Source organism: Capsicum annuum, chromosome 3, assembly GCF_002878395.1.
Source record: "Capsicum annuum cultivar UCD-10X-F1 chromosome 3, UCD10Xv1.1, whole genome shotgun sequence".
NCBI classification, from domain to species: Eukaryota; Viridiplantae; Streptophyta; class Magnoliopsida; order Solanales; family Solanaceae; genus Capsicum; species Capsicum annuum.
Window position 1 is genome coordinate 9546931 of NC_061113.1, and position 7938 is coordinate 9554868.

Genomic DNA, 7938 nt, shown 5'->3' on the forward strand with positions numbered 1-7938 from the left:
CCCCCCCCCCCCCCCCCCCAAATCTCAATCTCTGACCCCAAAAGTCGAACCTAATAGCCCAAAAGGGAGTGTCCCCTTCTTCTCGACCCCCAAATTTCTAACCCCTTTGCCTCTAAGATTTTGAACCCAGAAAGGAAATGAGAGGCCTCTCTTTTCTCTCAGGATTTTCTCAAAAAAAAAAAATCTTCGACCCCTTTCAATGGCTCTATGTTGAGCTATATATAGAAAGGCCTCTAGGGATAAATTAAGGATTTCTAAAAAATAGAGGATTACAAATTCAAAATTCAAAAACTCCCCCTTTCCCCGGCTTTTCAACCTCAAATCCCACCCAATTCTTGATTTCTTCAGAGAGATTGCAATGGGTGGACCAATCAAATTTGGGCAAAATGAATTGTACCCCTCAACCAATGGAAATCCCCCAAATATATATGAAATCACACGAATCAATCCAAGATTTTTGGGAATGGGACGTTGGGGGAGCCAGCTCATCCTTTTCTAGAAGGTTTGAGGTTTTGCTGAGAAACTGAGAGCGGGAATATGGGAAACACGTCATTTCTGGTTGAGAATGGGTTGATTTTGGGTCGCTTATGGGTTAGAGATGGTTTTGTCATTGATCGTGATTTGGTCCCTGATGTTGTACGTTAGAGATTGTGTTGTCATGTTGGATAAGATCGGGTAAGGTTGAAAGAGGAGATAAGGGTGGATTGGAGGCTAGGTCGGGTCAGATCTGTTGGGCCTGGTGGGTGCGGGTTTGGACCGTTGGGTTGTTGGATTAATTAATTAAGGGAATGGGCTGATTTTGGTTTTGATTAGGTTATGTTGGGGCTATTTAATAACCCAATTAAATCTAATTAGATTAAAATAATCCTACTTAAGAAAAGGTAATCGAAGATTAAGATTATAATTTAGGCAACTTATTTAAACTCTACCAAATTGAATGTCTCTTCAGTCTATTACATCACAATTGGGGCCAATTTGATTTCAATTAGAGTCAAATTTAATAAATTGACTAAATCGAATCGAAATTCGACACGAATTAACACCTTGTTTAATCCCGAGCTTCTTGATTCGATAAAGTTGAATAAATATTTCTCCAAATAGACTATTTTTCAGAATAAATCATATTTAAATCAAGATTTCAACCATTTCAATTTATTTTTAAAATAATCCTTGATTAAAATTCGATATTCCGTAAAATAGTTATTTAAGTAACAAAATTACATAATTTTGTATAATTGAACACGATAATGTATAATCTTCACTTAAAATGACAAACTTGCCCAGATGAATATTTTTTTTTGAAAAGTTTCTATTCAGACGAAATGAATATTTTGATTTTATTAAAAACCGAAGAAGCTCGAAATTAAACTTGGCTGTGGAGGGCAAAAATTAGGTGTCAGCAACAACTTGAAGAGCTTAAGGTTTCTTTTTCTGACTTAGGAAGATGGTTGCCATGTCATTATTAGTTAGGAAGGACGAGCCCCTAGCCCAATCAACGAACAAAAGGTCACTGCCAGTGGCTGAACTGTCACTCCTTCCAGGACACGTCGTGCACTTGGGTAGACATGATGAAAATTAATGTTTTAGCATTTATTTTTGTAATTAACTCGATTAGTCAAGATGTTTTGAAGTTTCTAGTTCCTTTATTTTCATTTCAACACTATGTTTCACGACATTCACTTTATCAATAAAATTTCCCTTTTTGATTAGTAATGTTCTTTATTTACCTTTTTCTTTCAGCAAACTCACATCTAAAATTATTGAATCTGAGATTGTGACATCTAATGAGACAATACAACATAATGTAAACGAAGTTGATGATACAGAGAACTTCAAGATTCCCTAGGAATTTGTCACTAAGGTTGAAGATTGTGAAGACAAACCTAAGGTAAATCTCACAGAATCAGACATAGTGAACATAGGGTCTCCTGAGGACATAAAAGAAACCCACATCAACGTTCAATTGTCCAAAGAAGAGAAGGAGGAATACATCCAGTTCCTGAAAAATCATCCGGATGTGTTTGCTTGGTCTTATGACAACATGACGGTACTAAGCACTTCAATAGTGGCTCACAGACTGCCTACAGACCCATCTTGTCCACCGGTCAAACAGAAACTCAGAAAATACAAGCCTGATTCGAGTTTGAAAATCAAAGAGAAGATCTCAAAACAAATTGAAGCTGGTATTCTTCGAGTGACGAAGTATCCAACCTGGTTGGCCAATATCGTACTTGTCCCCAAAAAGGATGGGAAAGTCATAGTGTGTGTAGACTACAGGGATCTCAACAAAGCTAGTCTTAAAGATGACTTCTCGCTCCCAAACATTCATATCTTGATTGATAATTGTGCCAAGCATAAAACACGGTCATTCGTGGATTGCTTCGCCGGTTATCACCAAATTAAGATGCATAAAGACAATACAGAGAATACTGCCTTCATTACTCCGTGGGGAGTGTACTGCTACAAATTCATGTGATTTGGTCTGAAAAATACTGGAGCTACCTACATGACGGCCATGACCACTTTATTTCACGACATGATCCACAAGGAGATTGAAGTTTATGTGGACAACATCATCATCAAATCAAGGAAAGGTACATGTCATTTGGCAGATTTAGAAAAATTCTTTGGCAGGTTGAGGAAGTACAATTTGAAGTTGAACCTAGAAAAGTGTGTCTTTAGAGTCCCTGTGGGAAAATTATTGGGCTTCATCTTCTGTCGTAGGGGCATAGAACTGGACCATGCCAAGATTAAGGCCATCCAAGATCTTTCTTCTCCGAAAAGCAAGAAGGATGTCATGAGCTTCTAAGGTCGATTCAACTATATTAGCCGGTTCATAGCCCAATCCGCGGTTGTTTGTGAACTGATTTTCAAGCTGTTAAAGAAGGATGTTGTTGTAGAATGGACAACGAAGTGCCAAAAAGTATTCAACAAGATCAAGAATTATCTGTCAAATCCTCTCATTTTGGTTCCTCCCGAACCTGGTAGGCCGCTTCTATTGTACCTATCTGTGACCGACAATGCCTTTGGATGTATTTTGGAACAGCATGACAAGACAGACAAGAAAGAACGGGCTATCTGCTGCCTGAGCAAGAAGTTCACTTCCTATGAGGCACGATATTCTCTTATGGAGCACACTTGCTGCGCTTTAACTTGGGTGGCTCAGAATTTAAGGCAGCATCTCTCAGGACATACTACGATCCACTGAAATACATCATCCAGAAGTCGATGCCTACTGGAAAGTTGGCCAAATGGCAGTTACTGTTGAGCGAATTTGACATAGTCTATGCCACTCAAAAGGCGGTAAAAGCACAAGCACTAGAAAATCATCTGGCCAAGAATCCCGTAGACTACGAGTACCAACCATTGAAAACTTACTTTCCTAATGAGGAGGTGGCATTCGTAGGAGAGAACATCTCTGATGAATACGACGGTTGGAGACTATTCTTTGATGGAGCTGCAAATTTCAAAGGAGTTGGAATTGGCAATGTTGTGATCTCTGAAACTGGTCAACACTATACTGTGTCAGCCAAGCTCAGGTTTCCTTATACTAACAACATGGCCGAATATGAAGCTGCATCTTAGGGATCCGATTGGCTATTGACTTGAATGTGCAAGAGATATTGGTGATTGGAGATTCAGACTTATTGATCCATCAGGTACGAGGTGAGTGAGCTGTCAAAAACACAAAACTCCTACCCTATCTGGAGTGTGTACAAGAGATGTGCAAGAGGTTCCACAAGATAGAGTTCAAAAACATCCCAAGGATCCAGAACGAGTTTGCCGATGCTTTGGCCACTTTGTCTTCCATGATCTAACATCCAGACAAGAATTACATTGTCCTATTCCCATTCACGTACATGAACGGCCCGCGCATTGCTTCCATGTTGAAGAGGAATCGGACGAAAAACCATGGCACACAGACATACAGAGGTATTTGAAAAGTGGAGACTATCCTGAAAATATGAAAAGTGTCCAAAAATGTACCATTCGGAGGCTAGCCAACCAATTCTTCCTAAATGGAGAAATCCTGTATAGGAGGACTCCTAATTTGGGATTACTAAGATGTGTCGAGGCCGAAAAGGCGTCCAGGATGATTGAAGAAGTACATGTCGGAACATCCAGTCCATATATGAATAGCTTGATGTTGGCAAAGAAGATATTAAGATTAGGCTACTTCTGGCTGACCATAGAAAACAATTGCATCCGCTACGTGCAAAAATGCCACCAGTGTCAAACTCATGCTGATATAATTTGAGTTCCTCCCAATGAACTCCATGTCACTAACTCTCCTTGGCCCTTCACAGCTTAAGGCATGGATATTATTGGTCCCATTGAGCCGGCCGCGTCCAATGGTCACAGCTTTATCCTTGTTGTAATTGACTACTTCACCAAGTGGGTAGAAGCCACCTCTCACAAATAAGTTACAAAGAAGGTCATGGATGACTTTGTTCGAAGCAACATCATTTGTCGATTCAGAATTCCCGAATCCATCATCACTGACAATGGTTCCAACCTCAACAGCGACCTGATGAAAGTCACATGTGAGAATTTCAAGATCAAGCATCGAAATTCCATAGCCTATAGGCCACAAATGAATGGAGCGGTTGAGGCCGCGAATAAGAATATTAAGTGGATCCTATGCAAGATGATTGCAACAGCAGACAATGGCATGAAAGGCTACCTTTCGCACTACTAGGGTACCGCACCACCATCAGAATATACACAGGTGCCACGCCTTGCTTTCTGGTTTATGGCAATGAAGCAATGATAATCACATTAGTTAACGTTAGTTAACGAAGTGGCGAACTTGGGATTATTATGTGCTACTTGTTATCCTATTTGTTACGCGCTTCGAGTCTTAGGAAACATAGTTTTGTTTTAGTCTAGAACACAAATCCAAAATAATAAAGTCCAACGCCTCTTGGACGATAGGTGGGACAACTAGAATAAATAGAAGACGTTAATTTTATCCTTGTTATAGAACGCCTTTAGACATCCATCCTAGGTGGGGGGGACGGGTAGCCCCTATTCGGAAATGATGATCCCAACAAATATTAACGGCGAGGCTAATGCCATTATTACTTGTCTAAGAGTTTGACCCTTGGGTCGGATGATGATTAAAAAATTGGGTTTCTGATCCGAATAAAACTAAAACACTTCTTTGTTTGATTTGGACGCCTTCTCTTTTTTTAGTCTTTTTATTCACTTTACATGTGTATTTGGGGTAATTAGTTTATTATGTAAAGCAGTCACCTTTTTATCGCTAATCTTGTCTTTCTTTCTTTTCGCTCATCTTATTTATGTTTATTTATTTTATCACTTAAATAATCAACTATTAGAAATAATAAAGTAACAAGTGTTCGCTCATTAATTATCTTATCACTTAGCTAAACGCTCAATTAATTATAAAACAAGAAACCTTTACTTGCTCACATAGAATCCCCATATAAAGTATAAATTCGGCCGGGAACCACCTTTGTGGACCTCAAAAGGTGCCTAACACCTTCCTTTTGAGGTAATTTGAACCCTTACCCGAACTCTGGTAAGCTAAGACAAAATAATAACAAATAGGTTCGTAGTATCGTAAACCGGTACCCTAACGCACCTTAATACGTTAGGTGGCGATTCTCACACCTTTCCTTCCTTAACGCAATCCCGAAAAGAGTTTGTCAAGTCTAATCCCGCCTTCCGCGAGGAAAACGGGGTGTGACACATGGTCCTCGGGGTAAAGACCAAAATACAAGAAACACGGCCTAGATGCAGAGGGCAAATCATTGTAACTCAAAGCCAATACCTTAGCACATCCATCATGAATTTTATGACCCATACTCACAAGTACTCTCTTCCATGCATGTTCTGTCCTTTCTCTTGCTCTTAACATGCCAGAAGTCCCCACAATGGCTATTGGTATACCTCCACATCTCCCAACTATATCTCTACCAATATTAACCAAGTCTTGGGAAGCATTCTCTCAATTGTTATTATCAAAATTAAATATTTTATTGGTAAAGAGTTCAAAGCTGTTCTTTGAATCTAATGGTTGCAATATGTGAAGCGAGATATCCCCTCCTATGTATCTTCCTACATTGCTATTTCTAGATGTGAGAATTATCCTACTGCCATTTTTTGAATCACATTCGGGAAGGTAATGTTTCAGATAATCCCAAATTTCAACATCCCAAATATCATCTAAGAGAATAACATACCTTTTTGTTTTTAGGAATGATCTCAGGTTGTCCTCCAAGTTATCTTTCCTTTCCTATTCTGTCACTCCAACTTGTTTGGCTATGTCCAGTAAGATTTCTCTCTCTCTTGGTTGTTGTGACACATAGACCAGTCCTGAACGCTCAAATTGATCACGGATATGCCTATAAAGTTTCTTGGCAAGAGTTGTTTTCCCCAAACCGGGCATGCCAACTATGGAAACTACTCCATAAGGCAAGTCTTGATCAAGTAATTTGGCTTGAAGCATATTGAAGTCATCATCCAAACCGATGACCTCTGTTTCATCAGCATAAAGGAATAGTCTTCTCCAGTCCAATGGAATGCAATCATTATTGTTGTTACTTGTATCTATGATGTTGTAATTTGTCCTTACACGGTCAATGTCCCGAACTCTCTCCTTTATCTTCTCAATCTCCATAGCATACTCATCGGCAAAAGAAGCATGAGAAGGGATGCAAGCAGTCTTAAGGCGGCAAATAACACCTTTGCACTTGTTGGATTTTTTAAATTTTGGAAGGAACTCATCTAAGAGATCCTCCGTATCACCTGCCAGTTCATGAATATCTTTTATCAAGTTTTTCACCCTTAAATCACCTCCAGTTGCCTTGTCCTTTGCATCGTCTATGTATGCTCGAATATGTCTCATTTCTCTCTGGAGCCAATCAATGTCATCTTTAAACCGATATAAATCCCCTCCTTCTTGAAAGAGTAGATTCCCAGCTATTTCTACAAATTTATTGATGACTGCTGTAAGAAGAATATCAGCCATCTCTATTTTCCAAAATTTGTTTTTCAGTAGGTAGGAAGATTTTGAAATCTAATGAAAAGTAAGAAAAAGATGATCAATTATAAAGGAAATGAAAGATCATCTTAGACTCATTCCTTTAACTATTTTCCTTAATTTGTTTTTAATGTTAGTCATCTAATTAGTAATGTCAACTACTCTGTTAATATAAAACACAATAATTGGTCTTTTATTAATCATGTTTGCTGCTATTTCGTTTTCAAGCAAGAATAATAAATGTTAAAAGTCAGGCGATTGATGCAGTACTACGCGTAAACTCTAACAGCAAAGATGATTTCACACTGAATCTCTGGAACGGTGGCGGAGCTAAAGGTTAGAAAGGGAGTTCAATTGAATCTCCTTCGTCCAAATATCAAAAACAGCACCTCCGATCAGGGGTGTTGACATCCAAATTTTGTGGGAGACGAGTCCAATTTAAGTAAAGAGTTCTTGAAGATTACTCTGCTGTAAACCTTAACACGCTTATATAAAGGCACTTTCTTTATAAGGGCATCTCAAATATGTCATATACTCCTGGATATTTACAAAGAGATATCAAGGCATCAAATACCGCATTCTCAAAAACTGTCTGATGGTCATCGTGATCAAATATATCGGACGGAGTCTAAATCATCCTGCGCTTGAGAAATATGAGGAAAACAAACAGAATTGTAAATACATTGTTTATCAATAAAATTATGCTTCTTAAGAAATCAAATAAAATCTGAAGATATTTAAAATACAGTTGTTGTTAAGATCGATTCTTCTTCACACACACTAGATCTAGCGAAAGAGATGAAGAAAATAGAGAGAGATTTCTTGAGGAGAGAGAATGAAGAGAGAGAAATATTTTTCGTGGTAACACCTCGTGGGTAAACTTCACGGAGGACGGGATATTTATATTAATGATTTAGTGTATGTACAGT

General features: G+C 38.6%; 1 pseudogene; it reads right to left on the reverse strand.

Annotated features, from left to right (window-relative positions):
- Positions 1-4011: 4011 nt before the first annotated feature.
- LOC107864563 lies at positions 4012-7071 on the reverse strand (annotated as a pseudogene).
- Between the last annotated feature and the right edge of the window lie 867 nt (positions 7072-7938).